This window comes from Vanellus vanellus (assembly GCF_965231255.1).
Source record: "Vanellus vanellus genome assembly, chromosome: 8".
Classification (NCBI taxonomy): domain Eukaryota; kingdom Metazoa; phylum Chordata; class Aves; order Charadriiformes; family Charadriidae; genus Vanellus; species Vanellus vanellus.
Genome location: NC_138913.1, coordinates 9,755,589 through 9,776,489, shown reverse-complemented (window position 1 = coordinate 9,776,489; position 20,901 = coordinate 9,755,589). Strand labels below are relative to the sequence as shown.

The window sequence follows — 20,901 nt, the reverse complement described above, 5'->3', positions numbered from 1 at the left end:
AGGAATCTCATTTTAATAGAAAAAAAATACTATTTCCATGGAATCACTGTCTCCCTGCAACAACACCCCCAGCAGGTACTTGTACCTACAGGACAAGCGGCTAAGCTATGTCTAATCCTCAGAAAACTCTGATCTCATACACATCACTGGCTTGCAACCACGAAGTTATAAAGGACCACCAAAAAGCTTGTAGCACGCTTCACAGTCCAAGTGGCAACTGGTATTCACCAGAAAATAAAAGCCTCAGCACATCTAATTGCAGAGCTTCAGAGCAGTCTGTGCAGCCCAGCGCTTCTTTCTGGGTTGTGAAGAAAGCCTGTAGCGAGAAGCACAGTACCAGCACCACCACTTGGTTCTTGGATTACTTCACCTCTTCTTCCAAGAGACTATAAGAACAGAGAACAGAAGAGTTGCAGACTTTTTGCAGTCTTCAGTATTTGCCTTTTCCTTTATCTGCTTTAATCCTTTCTTCTCCTTGGTGAGAGACATCCAAAATATTTTTAATTTAATTTTAGTATTTTAAAATGCACTTAGGCCAGTTCATTATAAGCAACTGTAGTTTATCTGGGAAAAGTGCCAGAAAACTTTATAATAGTTTTAAGTAGTCTGAAACAATAGTTGGATAAGCTTACTTTTGAGAAAAGGAAGCCACCATAGAGGAACTGAAATGAAAGGAGACCTTCATATCCTTGTCAGAAAGTTTTGTTCAGGTGCTAGAGGTTTTTTTTTAATTTCCCTATCAAAATATTAACCATTTTGGAGTTACAGATTCAGCAGATGAAATTGTTTAGGGTTTATAATCAAAAAGCTCATAATGAATTATTTAGATTTCACAGTCAGTCTGTGGAACTGATGATCTGATGATTTAATTAATTTCATTATTTAATCCCAATCCAATATATCAATAGCTGACAAAAACGGTGTTTTTTTTTCTAGACAGATTTAATAATTTTTTAAAACAAAATAATAATTTAATTAAAATCCATTTTTTCCCAATAAACAGCACAGACCAAGAACCTTTCCATATTGAGTGAATATTAAGTGGTCCAGGAAAAACCTGATGTGCCCCCAGTTAGCATTTAGGTCTCTCACACAGTCCTACTCATAGATCATACTAACAGATCCCAGTTGGTCATCTCACTCAGCATACGGATTTTGAACAAGGCACGCTCACAAAATACGTCAAAGGAGTCACCTCCATAGTGTGACCCTACCATGGCACTGGGCAATAATCTGTGTCTGACAAAATGTGCTCCTACCATAATTAAAACTGGACCAGGTGGCACCCTTCTTAGCCCTCAGGAAGCCTCTGAGACTGAAGATAATGCACCAGCCAGCTGGAGAAAGTGAGTGCTCTGTTTTCCTTAAGTCCATCTTCTAGCTCAGCAGTAAACTCAATTCTTTTTTCCTCTCATGCTGAAATGTCTTCATACACTGGATTTCCCTTAATATTCAGTGTTTACACTTGGTGATGTATTACACTGCCTGTCATGCAGTCTCTGGTGGATACTTGCTCCTTTGGCCGTTAACAGCAGTAAAATTCCACAGGATAGTCACCCGCAACAATCTGAACAACAGACTTGCTATACTTAAATAATTCTCTGTAGAATTTTGTGTGACCTCACCCAGCAGGTGATTATTTGAATACAAAGCTATTCCTGCACCGCTTCAGCTTTTCATCCAGTTGGGGCCTTGTCTCCATCAGGAGATGAAAAAGCAGAGGAGCTGAGGTTATGTGGTTCCACCTCCAGATCAGCCTTCTGCTGAGCGGGCACCTATGATGCTTTCTATTCAAACAATATTCAAAAAGGGTTTTACCAAAACTTTGTGCAATCTAAAGCAAATAGCTTCTTTTCACCTCAAAGTCTTTTGACCAGACTTACGCATACGAAGTCCTTCTGAACTGATGTATGCATAAACTTATAATTTAAAGACTGGATGCATGATACGGATACTGTTACTGCCTTCTCTTGCAAAAGCTGTAATTCTCCTAACACACAAAAGCAAGATCTGTGACAGGTACGCACAGGCACAGATTTTTAAGGATCAGTATACAACACCCAGCTGGAGACATGCTGTCATTTATGTTTTCTGCACATCGGTTTCCCCATTGGTAAAACCCAGAATGTTCTAAGTCTGCTAAAATGCAGCCTTACTTCAGAAGTGATTTACCTCTAATTGTACATGATATTTAACAGTCATTGTTAGGGTGTTTTTGTTGTTTGTTTTTTTTTTTTTTCTTTTGTGGCGGGAAACTGCCTACAGGAAATCTGCATTTCGACCTCTCCAACTTTAACCTCCAAAAACTTGAAGGGGCTGCATATTTGGACACAGCACGAGTACAATGAATCTTATTTTTCTGTATTTTGTGATGCTGCTGCCATCTAGAGCATAAAAGTAATATTGTGTCAAGAAACACCATCAGCAGTATTTAATTAACGGGTTTTATATTAACAGTGAGCAAGTATAATCATAATCATACATTTTTCTCTATTTTGTTCCACTGCTGCCACCTAGAGTTATAAAACAAGTCTATTATTTTTCTAACTGGAGCTATTTAATTAGTGGCTATTTATATTTGTGGGTTCCAGCTTACCTTTCCACAATTTTCTCATTGCTTTGGCTTGTCTCTTTGTCCTGAATGTCAGTATAACCCAAGTATTGCATCTAATATTCTCTTTTTATAAAATTAACAAAATGGTCAAGCCAAATCATTAATTTGTTGTGATTTTAGGTTTTTAAAGGTAATCTTTAAATGAAAAAATATCTTCGGTCAACCTGACATTTTTTTGCTGGTTGCAGGAGATCATTCATCATAAAAATTTGACTTAATATTCATATAAGACCTCCTAATCAGAATTAATAGGGAAAAAAATAGGTTGCCATTGTCATTAACAACAACAGACAGCTGCTGTTACTCCTGTAAAGAACACCAAGATTTTACAGAACCTTTTTTTTTTTTTTTTTTTTTTTTTTTGTGGCACAGAAAGCAACACATATGCCTTGGGGACTGTAAAACAATCAATAAAAGAAAATAATGAATAATAGGTTACCAAATCTGCAGTCACTAGCGCATGTGACCTCCTTGTATATTTGAAGGTTCAAAAGAAGTCTCCTTTGATGCCTAGTAGGTAACTACAGAAATTCCTGGAAGAAATCCTAGGCATTCTTGTTCTTTTAGCCTATTTAATTTTTAGACAGCTTTGGATGACTGCACTGGAGGTAACAGCAACCCTCCAAGATCAAACATCCACCAACTCTTTACCTGGATTGTTCCTTCCTCTTTGCTGATGTAATCACTTTCATTATCCCTCTTCAGGTGGCCTCAACAGCTTACTTTGTTGGGAATCCTTAGCTTGTCATGTCTAGTGGAAACAGTAGCACTTTCTATCTTTGTTTGACAGCTCTATTACAGTGCCTCAAAACTCAGGAATTTAATACATAGGCCTCCTCAATATCTCTAATGGCAAATTTCATGAAAAAAAAAACCTTTTCTTGGACTTTGATCACAGAACTTTCTCTAGCTGGCTGTTCTTGGTTCCTAGTTCCTCTGGCTGTGCCCCTTGCCTTCTTTCACCTACCTATGAAGTAAAGCCGATGTCCTGGTTTTGTCTTTTCAAACTACCTTTATGAAAACTAGTCACAGCTCTTGTCACAATGGCTTCACCTTAATAGCAACATGAAAGTCACACATGCTTCTGTATATCCTCCAAATAGCTCACCCCAGGAAAACTGCTGCCGATAACACAGGTAGCCAAATGAAGCAAGGTTTTATTCTCAGGTTGGTGTCATTTGTCTTTTTGGTTGTAACACGGAAACTTTGAATAATACATCCAATCAGCTCCACAGTTTCTCAAAGAACATCCTATGCATAAATGCATAGGTATTTACAGATTTAAGTAGAATCAAATGAGAAAGAAAGCTAAACAGGGAATATATGAAGCTCACATATAAAGCTGGCAGAACCAGAAGCTTCAATATGATCTGTAATTGTCTACAGATCAAAGCGATTAACAGCATGTAGCGTAACAACAAAATATCTCATCTCTGCTTGTCTTCTCACTGTAGGAATAAGAGAATTAATAATGGTGTGAAAGATAGGTCTGGAGGAAAGAGCCACAAGAGTCCAGTATGTATAAAGGATGAAGAGTGAATGGTAAGGGGATGGAAAGAGCCCCTGTGAGGCTGGAAGGAAGGACTCACAACTGGCGATGGGAGGGCATTAGGAGGACACCCATAGTGTCTGACACAATGAAGGAGAGGGGCGCTTCAGGGCGTTCCTGAAGATTTAACAGAATGGGAGAGTGGTGGGTAGGACCTTTGCAAGCTAGATAGAGAAAAAGAACAATTGCTTAGTGTAAGGAAAGGCCTAAAAAGCAGTCTCCTGAAGTATTCTTCATCCTGAATAGTGATTACTGTATGAGATTATACAAGAAAAATAATCCCACGCAAGCTTAGAAATAGCCTTTGTGTTAAAGGTATAACAAAAGCATTGGCAATAGGCAGTTGTTATCGCCTAACCTCAGCTATATCTGAATAACGATTAAAAAAAAATATGTGTAAACTACATAATTACTACTTACAGTAGCTAATGTAACCCCTCACTCATGCTGTCTATATCCTCATAGACTATAGTGAGTTTTGGCTAAGGAGCTTCAATTCTTCCTGTAAAATTGACCCGGGTTGAATGACTTTTATGAGAATAGACAATCTGTTATCTTCCCAGGTTAGCAACCACTGTCTGAAATTTATCTTTTTTTTTTCAGTTTGAAATAGGCGTAACGTTATCATGTTTCATTTGGTCTGCGGTAACAAGCATTTTGGGACCTCTTGTTCTTGTTAGCAATTAGCAACATTTTTCTTTTCCTTTGGCCTCTAAGTCTCAGATCTGGTAATTCTAATAAGTGATACTCTCAGTTTAAGAAAAAGGTATTATGTTGTTGATACTTTGTTCGTTTTTTTTTTTTAAATCAATTTCTCTGGTATTTATGCTGATTTTTCTTCTAGTACTTGTGACCATAAAAGTCAGTGTGTATTATACTTCCACTGATATAACAGAGAATTACAAAAGTGAGGCAATTGTAACTTACAAGCCATTATCTATGAACTTGCATGGAATCACGTCTTGGCCAAATTATGAGACGCCTTTGTTATTCAGCATATTCTATTCTAACTCGTTACTTAAAATGAGAATTGATCAGAAGATTGCACCACTGGGTGACCATCTAGGAGAAAGTTTCATCCTATATAAGCTTCTTGAGGGGTTTTTGTGCTTTGTTAGGCTTAAAAAATAATCAATAATTTGTTTCTTTAACTTCCATAAGTTTTTTCCCTGTGCCAATCCTCCTTGTAGCATATCAGTCATACTGTCCTCAAGTGTCAGCCTGAGTGGAACATGCAACTGATCATTGCCCAGGTACCTCAGCATGTAAGGGTCCTTTTTAAAGGGTTACCTTGAGGTGTGCAACTGTCCCTTCCTTTTAGTGCTCTGATGAATTTGCCAGTGAATACAACTTCTATGTAGTTAGTACCGTAAATCCTTTTCTGACATGTGGTCCCTGTTAATGTGTAGTACAGTCTGTCTCTTAAAGTATGGGACTAATTAGTTTTACTTCAGATAAGCAGTCCAGGGATAATTACTTATTCTTCTTCTAGAACCCTAAAGATTCAGCTCATGGCATTTTGATGGCTTTTAATTCTGGGCTTGGTTAAGGCTAAAGAAGAAAATTTGGAAAGAGGTATCTACTAAGAACAGACATAACATTTCTGAACCTCCTTTACTAAGTTGGCTCTACTCAAACTAATGGCTTTTTAAAAAATATAAAATAACAATACTTCGCATTTCAAAATGCACTCATGGTATCTGCCACTATCTTTGGATCCTCATCTTGTTTTTTCAACAGTGAGTTTATTATTACCTTAGTAGATGTCGAAATTTATTCAGTAACCATTATTTTAATTACTTAACTTTCTTTTGGCATTAATGGTTCAGCACAATGTGTTACCTTTTGCTAAAAGCACACAAAGAACTTAAAGTGCTTAAGAGATTTAAGAAAAGCATTTGAATCCCGATCAGATGACAAGGTTTACTCAATAGACATGGTTGATAGTTTGATTCTGCAGCCTGCTCCTCAATCCAAATTCACATGGGATCCCTGTTGCATTGTTTCAAGTGCTATTTTCATTTTGTCACGTGATTCAAAATGGTTCAGACATAAGAGTTCCCGTTCTGTTCACATTATTAAACAAGCATAGCTTTTGCTTTTGACAGTAAGTGGCCAGGTTCACAATGCCTCTAGTAATTATCTTTCACTGAATACCAATATTTATTTTGAAATTTATATCCAGGAACTAATCAGGTACAAAATCCTGCTTTGAAAATGTATTTAGAGCCTCAGAGAACTGCTCCCATGTGACAACAGCTTTGTCCACAAGCCGTTTGTTCATATATGTGTGTTTGCTTTTATACCTTAAGAGTTTTTCCTGAGTGGAGCATGTTTGCGTTGTATAAGCAAGTCATACAAAGTGGAGAAAGGTACTACAATTTATTAGAGCAAATGCTATAAATGGGAAAAAGACAAGCTTTTCAGTGCATATCGCTGTCTTTGGGTTTGAAATAGACACAGCAAAATTTAAGCTGAGGTTTAATACAATTATGCCAGCTTAGCTATACCCATTATTGCGTCCCTTTTCATGGAGCGCTTTTGAAATATTTTACAGTTGTCCTACATTTATGAAAACCGATTTGTCCTTCTTTTTAACCTTTTTTCTAATTCTGTTTTCTGTAATTGTGCGAAGGTATATATTTCTAGTGAATGCAGTCCAAGTCTGGAACTGTTTGCTATCACTATAATTTGGAAAGACAACTTTGTCAGTAACTCTCACAATATTCAGTCAATTTACTGCCATAATTGCCTTGGCCTCTTTATTCTTTCTACCATAAACATTTGGTCTGATCAACCTCACATTATATAGATTCATTAGCTAGGCCTGAACCATAATGATCAATGATTTTATCCATCCAATAAAGAAAAAGTATTTTTGCCAAGTAATACTGTTGATCAAAGGAGTCTTGAAATACATTCCCTTTAAAAACCACTGTACAGCAAAAAAAAAAGTTCCAACTCTCATCCCTGGGATTACTTCAGTACTTTATCCTATGACTGATTGATGAAAAAGACATTATTGGCTGCAATGGGTTGAAATGTATCCACTGAACGGCAACTAGATGGAGCATCTGAGGAGATCTGAGGAAATGTTGGTAATTAAGTCCCACTTTAAAAACAAAGCCCTCTGTAGATCTAAATCTGCAATAAATTGATTATAAATTCCACCTAAGATTTTCCATCAAAGTAACTTGTCACAGCTTGTGCCCCAGATTTTATCAAAATTGCACATCTTTGGTTTTTATTTTGGGGTTGTCTCACAGAGAAGAGCAAAGTTTAACAGCAGGCAGAATGTGGGGGGAGTCAGTATCCACATTAGCTTTGAATAATCTGCCAGTCTCCAGATACCTGGGGATCTACCAGATACCTATCATTTAGGTATTCCAATATATTTTCTGTTGTAGGGAATTTTATTCTAAAATAATAATAATATTTTTATTTCAGAAAAATTACTGTTATCCAAACCAAAGAAGTTATTTCAGAAAAAAGTCACTTGTCATGGGAAAGAAACTACTTACATGGGGAAATTACTCCAGAATAGCAGAAGTGAAGTAATTCTTCTGGGATGGTTATACAAGCCAATTTCAAAATGTAGCCAAAGTGTGAATCAACAGAATACACTCAAAATGCAGGCTTTTACATGCTTGAGGTGGTACATAAATTACAGCAGTGAAACTGCAGAAAATTCATTAAGTCCTGTGTTTGCATGGCTATTTCCCAAGCTATTAGCTATGTTTACAATATCATCATGATAATTCTATCATTGTTGTTGTACTATAATAAGTCCAGAGACTTGAATCAGGCCGTTCTGCTAGACAATGTTCAAGCAGACTTGATGTGGTCATCCCTTCCCAAAGCAACCAGGGAAGCCAGGTAGGTAACGATAGAAAAGTAGTAACTTCAAAAGGTGCTTGTATGGGGAGTTAACCCACTGAAGTCAAACGTTTTAGGCCTGAATTTAGAATCAAATTGCTTTTGTCCTTAAACAAGGGCTTTTTCCCTATTGCCCATTTCTTTTTTTTTCTGTCTGATTTCATTGTGAAGACATAAAGCTGAATTTGCAAAATCACAGCCATTTCCATGGCAACAGATTGTGATGTTATGATGTCCACTGTTGGAGCAAACAAAACAAGCGATCAAGCTGTCGGTATAAGGAAGGAGTAGGAGCACTTTATAACCATAAAGAGCATTTCTAAAATCATTGCTGGCTGATATCATATCCATTTTGTAGACATCCACTACCACTTTCCCCCCCAGGCCATGATTCTTTAAAGAAGTTAAGATGATGAGTTAAAGGGCTGATCTAATAAACAGTAAAGTCCACGGAAAGTCTGCCGCTGTGTTTTGGGGAACTGGATTGGACAAGAGAGCATGCCACTAAGAATGTGACGCAGGTAGCTAGTATTATTCTTAAAGGGGATATAAAATAACTCGATGCCATGTAATTTATCCAGCATCATGTAGTAGATGTCTGAAAGATCTGTCCTGGGACTGATAAATGACAGAATTCTTGTCCTATTTTTTAATAAATTACAATTTAACGTTAACATTCTACTGACTCTTCAGGTTTGCATCTGCCCAGTAGGATGAATTCTACTTAGAAACAGTGAGCTTCTATTTTCTTCAAGAGAGACAATAATTTTCAGTATTATGGGGTTACATTTCAAATTTTATTTAAAGTTCAAGGTTAAACTCACATTGAAGTTCCAAAAAATTAGGATAGAGAAAAAAATAAGAGGAAAAGATGAATTCTGATTCCATATATTGCAACTTACTTGAATATAATATTATTTGTAGAAATATTAATTGCTGTCTTTAAAACTATGGAACTCAGTTCTGCTGCCATTGAAGCCAATGGAGATTTTGTTTCAATCATCCCACTGTCAGGTTTATATTTTAAAAAACATTTTATTATACAGAGATATATATTTTAAAAGTGCCCCTTTGATAAATGGCAGCAGCAGAATGGAATCTTTGAATAAGCTCTTTGAAGCCTGCAGTTTTATGAGCTCAGTGCCTTCAGAAGCTTCTAAAGTAGTTATAGACAAATGGAGACAGCTAAGGCTTTGCACGCTTACTTCAAACATAAGTGAGTGACTAACATAAAATTGTAGTGGCCATTAAAACTTCAAAGGAGAAGTGTGACCTGAATATTACTTGTCATAGTACAGGATTTGTTACTGGAAGATCTGATCAACTTTTTTAATTGTAGTATCTCCCCCAAATGCCAAGATCATGACTTAAATAAATTATTCTGTCTCAAATAAAATTTTATTCCTGAGATTTCACTTATGATACCAGTGAAAGCAAGCACTAATCATATGATGCTGGCTCCCCTCCTTGTTTCCAGCTAAATCTTGACTCTATCTTGCTAAAGCAGCTGTCCTCATAAGCTAGTCTACCTTCTTCCTACCTCTCATGGTATCTTTGCCCAGAAAGCCTTTCCTTCTGCTGCAGGCCATAAAACTGTCCTCTTTTCTTACACATTCCTCTTCACCACTCACTTTTCCCCCAGTATTTCTCCAGCTATGACTGAACTTTCTAGCCATCCTACAGACACAACCATACAAATACATACGATATAGTTAAAGAAGATTAAGAAGTCACTGTTACCAACTCATCTGCTGGTTATCTAACCCCCATCAGAAGTGTGGCAACTGTTTGTGTGAATCCTTTGAAAAACGTAATGATCTAGTAGTCTGGCATATATTTCTCTTCCCATTCTTTGTCTGCTAGATGTCATCTGTTTCTTTATCAAGTCCTACTGTATCTCACTTAGACTATAAGGTCCTCAAATGTAATGACTTCTTAAAGAAAAAATAAAAGTATGTGTACATATACAGCAATATGTAATGGTATTTACATCTTAACAGTTATGCTTCATTCTCTGGAAAACAACCAGAAACAACTTGAGTGATTGACCTTTATATATATGGAGAAGGAAGATAATCTGGTCTCTTACTATCTCTTTAGGTCTCAGAACTAATTGTAACTTTTTATAGATCCTCTGTTTTTGGATAAAAAAAATTATGACCTGTATTTTATCCTATCTTGGGCTTTTAAGCTCACTGTAGTGAAGTTGAAGTTGTTTGGATGACTTATTTGCATGCATAGAGTTGGATGATTGAGCCCAAAAGTTATTGCTAACTATTCATCCGGAAAGATGAAAAAAAAAAAAAAAAAAGCAGGAATGCTTGTTACTCATCTGGAAGGCTATGATTTTGATAGACCAGTCATGGGGAGTCTGGAAATACCAAACAAAATGTACACCAGTTGCTATTGAGGATGGTATTTGGTAGAAAACACTCTGGGAACCACTGCCACAGCCAAAACTAATTTCTCTAGAACTTGAAAATCTTTCATTTTTAAGTATATTGTTCAGAAAACTACATGACCCATGGTTGTATATACTGTTGCAAAGAAATACATTAGGAAGCCAAAAATACAGGATATATAAGTGGTTTTGAAGCAGAATTTAAAGCTTGTTATTCCAGATTTTGGTTCCATCATTGCAGAAAGCTTTCAAGGTCAGCAGAGGGCTCAAAAAAGTTTTGAAATCTGCAATCCCCAATTTAGAGAATATAAACTGTCTTTAGAACAAAATAGGACCCTTCTGTCTTCAGAAAAATTCTTAGCCACCCCCATTAGCTGTAAGAAGCCTTTTAGCTTGCCAGAATATCTGCAGGGACGTCAGTCATAGTTTTTCTAGCTACAAGCAATGATAAATGAACACATTTCTCTTCTTGTTTTAGCAAGCAAGGTTCCCTATAATTAAGGGAATTCAAATGCAGGTGCAATGGCATAAGTCCCTAAAACTGATAAAGGGTAGGGAAAAGTAGTTTAGGCAAAACACTCAAAATACCAACCTTTTCAACTGTTTTATTAATATAATATGTGGATTGCAGCAGAAAGATGCCTATCAGTTTGGTAAGAGATAATGCAGAGTGAACATTAATTATATTATACATGTAATAAAATCATACTATAACTTTGAAATACTGTTTAAAATTGTCCCATGTGCAACTCCTGATTATTACATTGACATTAGATAATCCCTAAAACCAAGCTGCAAGTTTAATGTCCATTAGTCAGAAACCAATCTCCAGAGATAACACATATAATACTATCGTGGTCCGCAAACCAGGACAAATACATAGTAGAGACTTAAGTCACTAAAATCACATTCTTATCAGATTAAATAAAAGGAAGAAAAAATTAAAAAAATGAAATTCATGACGGACATTCCATGAGACAAAAGCAACAACTAGCAGCTCAGAGACACAACTACAAGTAATCTCTGAAAAGTACTTTTGTGGGGCACAATACAATAAAAGCAGCCCTTGTGGCTAAGTTGTCGGAAAGCTCCTAAGTGAGAAGCAGGAAAGGACTCTATGATCAAGGGGGATTTATCTTCTTTGTAACTGTATTTTCAGTTTTGCAGTCAAGACGCTTACCTTTTCCTTTGCTAGAACTTCTGCAGTATTTTCACAATTTGATTTGCATGATGTCAAGAGTAAATTTAGATGAAACTGGCAATCATGGAATACATTGTTTTCTCTAGCAGAAATCCCGAATCTCTAAAAATTAATCAGAAATAAGCTTAATTGCCCCTATGGTATTTTGCCAGGAGGTGGTTTCATGTCTCTAATTTACAAATATCATCTTCAGTGGAAATCTCTATAGTGAATATAAATCAATGAACTAGCAAAAAGAATGCAGCAAACAAATGGAGCACAATGTTGACTGCCCCAATTTCACAGAAGACAGTAAGGCATCAAAAGAAAAGTTAGCCAAAAATGCCCTAATAAATTACCGATGATGAAGAGAATTTTGCAGGGAGTGGGAACTGTTTGATATTGCTCAAATGAGAATTTGTTTTATGAAAGTACATATACTCTACATACACATATGCATTATAAACTAGTTTACAACATTTTCAGAAGTCCTTCACGATGGACCAACCTGCAGTGACTAGTGCAGCAGAAAGTGCTGCGAACATAAGAATTGCCATCCTGGACTGAATCAAAGGTCTTTTCTGTAGTTCTCTCTCCTGACAGTGGCCAAGAACAAATGTTTAGGAATAGTAAGGATAGGGCAAATACAGACAAAGGCAAATTCCCCTTAGAATGGTGTTGGTGATCTCTAAAAAAAAAAACACTTGGAGAATTGGAAGAGAAAGGAAATACACACTTCACTTATTTATCAAATTTATGCTCAAAAGAAGGTACTAAAGTCCATGCAATTGCCTGATTACATACTCTTAATGTTAAAGGTGTTAAAATGCCACTATGATGATGCTCATGAAAATGCTCATGAAAAGAAATTAACAGCCAGTAATGGTAAACTTTTTCAGAATAGGCCTTTAAATTATAAGTTCTTCAAGGTGTCTGTCTTCCTGACTGCAAGATTTCTTTCATGCTTTTTTGTTTGTTTGTTCTATATATCTCTCAGAGCCTGATCTCCTCAAAGATTTTTCCTGAATGCTCTATTGGGTATAGGGCTGGGAGCACAGAAGTGAGAAATATTCCGATCTTCAAGAATTAGTTACAGGCTTACTCCCAAATTCCAGTGACCTCTCTGGAAATTGGAGGATCAGAGGCATTGTTGTAGAGTACTCTCTGCACTTCTCCTTTCCCTCTGCCCCACTCCAGCTACTGCTCTATTCTACCCTATTGGAGGTCTGTGAACAGACACTTGGCCATGTCTATGCCTGTCTTAGGGAGTAACTGCAATGAAATTTAATGAACAGGTAACATAGAATCATAGAATTGCTGAGGTTGGATGGGACCTTTAAGATCATCAAGTCCAACCATTAACCTACCCTGACAAAACCACTTCTAAAGCGTGTCCTCATGTACCACATCTACCCTGTTTTAAACACCTCCAGGAATGGCGAATCCACCACCTCCCTGGGCAGCCTATTCCAATGTTTAATAACCCTTTCAGTGAAAAAATGTTTCCTAATATCCAATCTAAACCTCCCCGACATAACTTGAACCCATTTCCTCTCATCCTATCACTTGTCACCAGGGAAAAGAGGTCAGCCCCCACCTCTCTACAACCTCGTTCCAGGTACTTGTAGAAGGTGATAAGAACTCCCCTCAGCCTCCTCTTCTCCAGGCTAAACAACCCCAGTTCCCTCAGTCGTTCCTCATAAAATTTGTCCTCCAGACCCCTCACCAGCTTTGTAGCCCTTCTCTGGACATGCTCCAACACCTCAATGTCCTTCTTGTAGTGAGGGGCCCAAAACTGAACGCAGTACTTGAGGTGGGGCTTCACCAGTGCCGAGTACAGGGGGATGATCATTTCCCTAGTCCTGCTCACCACACTATTCCAGATACAGGCCAGGATGCTGTTGGCCTTCTTGGCACCTGGGCACACTGCCGGCTCATATTCAGCTGGCTGTCAACCAACGCCCCCAGGTCCTTTTCTGCCGGGCAGCTTTCAAGCCACTCCACCCCAATCCTGTAGCGCTGCATGGGGTTGTTGTGACCCAAGTGCAGGACCCAGCACTTGGCCTTGTTGAACCTCATACCATTAGCCTCGGCCCATCGGTCCAGCCTGTCCAGATCCCTCTGCAGAGCCAATCTACCCTCAAGCAGATCAACACGCCCCCCTAGTTTAGTGTCATCTGCAAACTTACTGAGGGTACATTCGATCCCCTCATCCAGATCATTGATAAAGATATTAAAGAGAACCAGCCCCAGCACAGAGCCCTGGGGACATCACTTGTGACCAGGCACCAACTGGATTTAACTCCGTTCACCACTACCACTCTGGACACGGCCATCCAGCCAGTTTTTTACCCAGCGAAGAGTACACCTGTCCAGGCCATGAGCAGCCAGGTTCTCCAGGAGAATGCTGTGGGAAATGGTGTCAAAAGCCTTGCAAAAATCCAGGTAGATAACATCCACAGCTTCTCCCTCATCCATTAAGCGGGTCACCTTATCATAGAAGGAGATCAGGTTTGTCACACATGACCTGCCTTTCACAAACCCGTGCTGATGGGGCCTGATCACCCTATTCTCCTGCATGTGCCGTGTAATGGCACTGAGGATGATCTGTTCTATGACCTTCCCAGGCACCGAGGTCAGACTGACTGGCCTGTAGTTCCCTGGATCCTCCTTCTGGCCCTTCTTGTGGATGGGTGTCACATTTGCCAACCTCCAGTCAGCTGGGACCTCCCGGGTTATCCAGGACTGCTCATAAATGATGCAAAGTGGCCTGGTGAGCACTTCCGCCAGCTCCTTCAGTACCCTTGGGTGGATCCCATCCCGCCCCATAGATTTGTGCACCTCCAGGTGCTGAAGCAGGTCCCTCACCATTTCCCTTTGGATTACAGGGGCTTCATTCTGCTCCCCATCCTTGTCTTCTAGCTCAGGGGTCTGGGTACTCAGGGAACAACTGGTCCTACTGCTGAAGACTGAGGCAAAGGCGGCATTAAGTACCTCAGCCTTTTCCTCATCCTTGGTCACTATGTTACCGGCCCCATCTACTAGAGGACAGAGATTATCCTTAGTCCTCTTTTTATTGCTAATATATTTATAGAAACTTTTCTTGTTGTCCTTGACAACAGAAGCCAGGTTTAGTTCTAGCTGGGCTTTGGCCCTCCTGATTTTTAACCTACATAGCCTTACTACCTCTTTGTAGTCCTCTTGAGTGGCCTGCCCTTCCTTCCAAAGGCCATAAATCCTCTTTTTTTCCCTAAGTTGCAACCCTAGCTCCCTGTTCAGCCAGGCCCGTCTTTTTCCCTGACAGCTTGTCTTTCGGCACATGGGGACAGCCTGCTCCTGTGCCTTTAAGACTTCCTTCTTGAAAAACATCCAGGCTTCCTGGGCTCCTTTGCCCTGGAGGACTGCCTCCCAAGTCCAAGGTAGCAGTTCTGCTGACCCCCCTCTTTGCTTCTCCCAGAATCAAAAACGCTATCATTTCATGATCACTGTTCCCAAGACAGCCTCCAACTGTCACAAGACCTTCCCTGTTTACAAACAACAGATCCAGCAGGGCACCTTCCCTAGTTGGCTCTCTCACCAGCTGTGTCAGGAAGTTATCCCCATTACATTCCAGTACATATTTCCATACTATTGTTTTCCAGAGGATCCCCGTGGACTAGAAGCAAGGGACAACACCTGTTCTCTGCACCTCATATTCATCCAATTTGTGGCCCTTTACATCTCCTTCCTTCTCAGTATAGGAAGCCAACGAGAGGAGACATAGCACCCCATTTCACTGGCAGCATCTCTTTATGAGAAACAAGAATTTTTGATCTTAGGAATATAGTATATCCTGAAGTTAATGAATTAGTAGGTCATTTGGAATCACGGAATCACGGAGTTTCAGAGTTGGAAGGGACCTCGAGAGATCATCTAGTCCAACTCCCCAGCTATCAGTTTCAAGTGTCTATTGAGAGTTATTGGTTTAACAACAACTGGCAGAACCTCCTTTTCTAAATCTGGGAAATAACTGTGTTATTTCAATCATTCACCACTTGATGCACATATTTACCTCCTTCTTCTCATGCCTGAAGAACAACTACCCCTACAAATCTCCATAATTAAAGGAATTTTTCATGGAGATATGTACTTTCCAGATATGCAGAGACCTATCTTCCTTTCCTTCAATACTCTTTCAAACATTCCTGTATTAATTTAACAACAATGTATATACTTATCATGGGCATTATATTTATATATGTGTGTGTATATACAGACACACAAATTCATAGTTATGTAAATATACGTACATATAAATGCTTGAGGTGTTTGCTTGGGCCATGCATGGTAGCTTGTGTTGATGTATAATGAAGCACCACTAGACAGAACAGTCACTTGTGGCAGGTAGCTAAGAAATTTCAATAAAGTAAACTCTCAGTATTATCAAAATTATACATTTGGGGCTGTTAGCATGGCCTAGAAAAAGATGAGGACAGGCTCATCTCATTAAATGAGAAGAAATAGTGGAATTAGCTTGAATCTAATTACAAGCCACACTATCTAATGTAAAAACATGACTGTTTTTTCACTCCCATTCATTTTGGCTAGTAATTAGTTTTGGCCTCTAAAATGCCACCCTTTAATCATCCAAACACAGATGTGATTTGCCGTGCAATTTAATCTTGCTTTAATGAAGAACTAATGGACGCATCGCAAATTACTTTCCCTGTTGGAGAAAAATTCTATTTCCTGCTTTTCAAAAGATCAAGAGTATCTTGTGATAATAGCCCAAGCGGCCCTGGCAGCCTCGTCGCACAGAGCAAACAAGCTCTTTTACTCAACTCCCAATTCAATGGAGAAAAAGAGGCTACAATTAGCAACAAAGCAGGGGAAACGCGGCATTACAGCCGAATCACTTTCTGCAGCTCAACCCCCAGCAACCACTGCCTTGTTAGAGCCAGGTCTAAAGTGTCAGGAGCGAACAATGTGCTGTGATAAATTACTCTCTTCAAACAGCTGCACTGCTAATTTTCAATTATACACACAAATGGCTCTCAGATTGGAAGAAAATGGAGTGCATGGGGAGAACAGTAGTAGATTTCTATGTTTGTTTGGTGGTGAGTGTGGAGGCGGGAGAGTGACATCCTGAAAAGAAAGCTGTAGCATGTGGAGTTGGTATTTCAACACCAAATGATGAGCCCTCCCAAACCTTACAGAACCTGGTGGCTTCCTTTTCACATCTCTGCTAGGCTGATGGAGAAAAAGAAACAGAACCAGTTAGATCCATTTTTACAATAAAAGGCTTTGACCATTGGCCACATCAGTAACCTTGGCAGCAGATGCAAACCAGCTGAACAACTTGGAGACACACGTTCAGATCCCAGAAGAACTGATTCCCTTTCTCAGCTTTTCAACAGAAAGGCAGTGGGTTCCATGTGCTGCTTTAAGTGTGAGATGTGCTGAAGTATACGTGAACCCATGATTCTGTGTGGACACTGATCATATGACATGTTTGGTGGCAGCACCAATTTCCCCATGATGAAGGTAAAAGTCATCTCCATACAATCAACAGCTGTACCACTTTCTGATGCTGTTGGATTCAGATGACAAATTCTACAGAACTAACTTGGGAAAAGGTGCTAGTGAAAATTATTAGGAGTTTCATTTAAGTCATGATTCCTGTTTTTAAGCATATGAGATGAAAATGGTAGTACTGAGGTACAATTACAATTACTGTAAACAAAATATGGCTCATCATCAATAAATCAGAAAAAATAGAAAGTGATTTTTTTCTTGCCTTAAAAAACTTTATAGCTCCATTGAAGGCAACAGGAATGCCTGAATTTGGCCCAATATAATAAAGTTCTCGTTGATACTTCATCACAATTTGATTTCTAAAAGATGGGAAACAACAGAACTCTACAAAATCAAACAGCTTACACTGAGGTAGAACAATCAGTTCAGTACAAGTTTCACAAAAAAAGGAAAAATGTAGCTGTTTTTCATTGGATTGTTTCGCTTGACCCTAATTTTGATGAATGACAGCACTGGGGGACAGGGGGAGGGAGGGGTGGTTTATAATTGTCTTACCTGTTTTACCTGCCCAAACTGAGATAACTTTTAAAACCAGCTTTCTTTAAGATTTTATAGTCAGATATCATGATTTGATCGTTGCTATCAAATTTGATGTCCAGAAAGTAAACATTTCAAATCCTTTCAAAATCTTGGGCAATTTTTACATGTTCATAAAGCTAGAGAGAGAAAAAGCAATTTTGGCTAACGGGAGTAGGGAATCTACAATTTTGCCTAAACCAATGACAAGGTTTCTAAAGTTCTTTATTTGTAGCATAGTGTTGGCCATTTGCCAAAAATGGCTACTGAGCACAGCTCTCACAAAGGCACAGGAGAGAGAGGAGCCTGGTGTATAAAGACAACCATGCAAGGGTAGATTCTCAACAATTATAAGTTACTGTAGTTCCTTTGATTTTATTATGAAGCAACAGCACTGCAATTTACATCCTTTAAAGTTCTGGTTCATAATGTTTTCTCTTTGCACGCCTTCATTAGCTTCACACTAACCCTAAGTTCAGACTGAGTTTTGAAACAGGTTTTATGGTAATTGCAGTCCATAGTATCCCTGAGACAGTCAAATATGACATACATTATTAAAATGTTTATGGAAAGGGTTGACAAAGTCATCAGATTTGTTTTATAAATAGTTATCATTTCAAATGAAATGGGCAAAAAAAATCTAGTTGATTTTAATACTTTTCAGCCTAGCTTTTTTTTCTACTTCCAATAAATGCTAACATTGTGTCTCTTAATTATAAAGCGCATTACCATACAAAAAGGATTATTTTTAAATTTAAAAATGCCAGTCACAATTTAAAATTACTTTTCTCAAATATGGCTCCTCAGAGAAGCTAAAGAGAGCAGAGAAAGTAAGGGGGGTTGGAATGAGAGGGGGAGAGAGAGAGGATGCAATATTGAATTGTAACAAGACACTTTTATTTTTTTGCTGAAGTGGGATTTCACTCCCTCTAGTTTATAATCGTTACAGAAATTTAAACCTCAAACCATTTCAGTCCAAGCTTATACTAAGCTTGTTAGTGGTTTCTGATGCTGCATATGATAGTGCTACAGCATTACCATAAATCAGCAGAATTAACTATGATCTTCAGAAGCATGCCTGAAAGTGGGTGACAGAAGTCTGCAATTTGGTGCTCTGAATATTATGATAACATTCTATATTAAATGTTTATAATCTACTTAGAGCTGAGCTTCAAGTATATTTTATATTTGTGCTTTACCCAATATTAGAAATCACGGGCTATTACGGCTTTCCATGCCTATGTTGTTTGTAATATCCAAAATTAAAGAAAATATAAAAACACAAGGTGAGCAATTTTGTTTTCCTACCAATGCAATGTTATTAATATTAAGAAGTTGAAGTTTACCTACAGGTTTGAAAATTTAAATGCACCTTGCAGTAAATATACTTTACTCCTTTCCATTCTTATATAAAATAATCTACGGCACTGACCGGATTTCAGAAACTCCATCCTAATACAATTTACAAACTCTGTGCTGGTGTTGGAGATACAGACTCAATTTTCCTTCCAGTCTTCATAAAAGTAACATATCTAAATTATTCATCTAAGAGTCAATAATGATGATGATTGCAGAGAATAAAATCACAAACTCAACCGTTTTGATAGCCAGTACAAAAATCAAGGTTGCCACATTACACAAAGAAATGTTCTGATCCTAAGCAAGCATGATCCAAAATTTAAAAAACAGCACTGTCTGTACTAGGTGGGGGATCCCATTTCTTCCCTATTCCAACTGCTATCCTCCCAACTTAAAAAAAAAGAAAACAATTGGAGCAGCTAGTATTTTCCTGCATACATATGTAATTACAACTGGCTGCAGGATAGCAGGAGTAGATGTGCTGTTATCAGAACGCCTACTGATGAATACAATAGTCCTGCTGCACAAATGGTCTTGAGAGACAACAAACTATATCCTAATGTAAATCATATATCTCTGTGTATGCTAGCAAAATTAGGTTGAATTTGCACCAGCCGATAAGCTAACTTCATGACTTTTCAAGTAATTCTGAGCATGAGTTACAAAAAAAATGCTGGTTTTATTGTTGAAAATGATAGTTAAGAGCAGCTTCAGGTTTAGACTACCAGAAATATGAACTAAGTAGGTGAACCTGCATTTTTTTTTTCCTGCAAGGACCACATCCATACAAACATCAGCAGGCTGCTAGTTACCAGACATGGAAGGTGAGACAAGGATACCTGACAAATTTTATTGTGTAACAAGATGATTTAGTCCTGATTTTAGAAAAGCTCTATAATTAATAGACAAGAAAAGCAGAAGCTAACCAGTCCTTTGCTTTCTCTGCCTTTAGACCCCAAATTACTCACCATCTACAGAAATAAATGGCAAACAGAACCAAAACGCAACCTCCATAGCATGTGAGTCCTATGTTCTCACGTACACCCAGATTATTAGCACCCTGCCCACACGCTCTTACACACAGCTCACAAGGCCGGTGACCAGACCAAGGGAGACATAAGGAGTGTGTCATGGTGGCGCTGCTCTAAAGGTTGCTCTTTCAGAGCACGGTAGAGCTGCAGCCAGGAGTCTCGGCAACCCAGTCTTTCTGTAAGTAAGCACATTCACTTAGCTCGCACTGAGCTGTTCAATATGCACAGGGCTTTATATGATCTCAGAAATGACCTCACGTTGCTGCTGGAAAGATAGAAAAAAACACCAAGCAACACAACATATTTGTTAAAATATGGAAGAAAAGGAATTGAAGACAAATATGTCAGAAAATTGAAAAGTAGCATTCAATGTCTTGAGTTGATGACTGCTGAAAAGGAAATTATCTTCTGCAAAGATCGCTTCATAAATTCTAACAAGGCACTAAAACCTATTGATCTGCTGTGCAAGCTAGAGCTGCCTAGAGACAGCCTAGCCAGCTTTTCAGTCTGTCTCAATCCTCGTGTTCTTTCACACAAGCACACCCCACATTTGCCTCTAACAGTTGTAAAATTTTGTCTGAACTTTTTCTGCTGCTTATGGTGTTAAATATAAGCCAAAATAAATCTGCGTATATTTGCCTAGTCCATGAATCTTCAAGATGAATTATACTTGAAAACAGGGACAAATCGATATAGCAACATCTGTGGATGAAGTTTTCACACATACGCACCATAAAGCAGAAAAGCACAGTGTGCCTCCTCTACCCTTAACAGGACTGGGGTTTGTAAGCAGTGTATTTC

General features: G+C 38.4%; 1 long non-coding RNA gene across 1 annotated transcript in view; it reads right to left on the bottom strand.

Moving 5' to 3' along the window:
• Positions 1-11,644: 11,644 nt before the first annotated feature.
• Positions 11,645-20,901, bottom strand: part of LOC309675067 — a 29,703-nt gene continuing 20,446 nt past the window's right edge. The window contains exon 3 of the long non-coding RNA XR_014269448.1: positions 11,645-11,743. This is a non-coding gene — a long non-coding RNA (uncharacterized lncRNA). The remainder of the gene's footprint in view (positions 11,744-20,901) is intronic.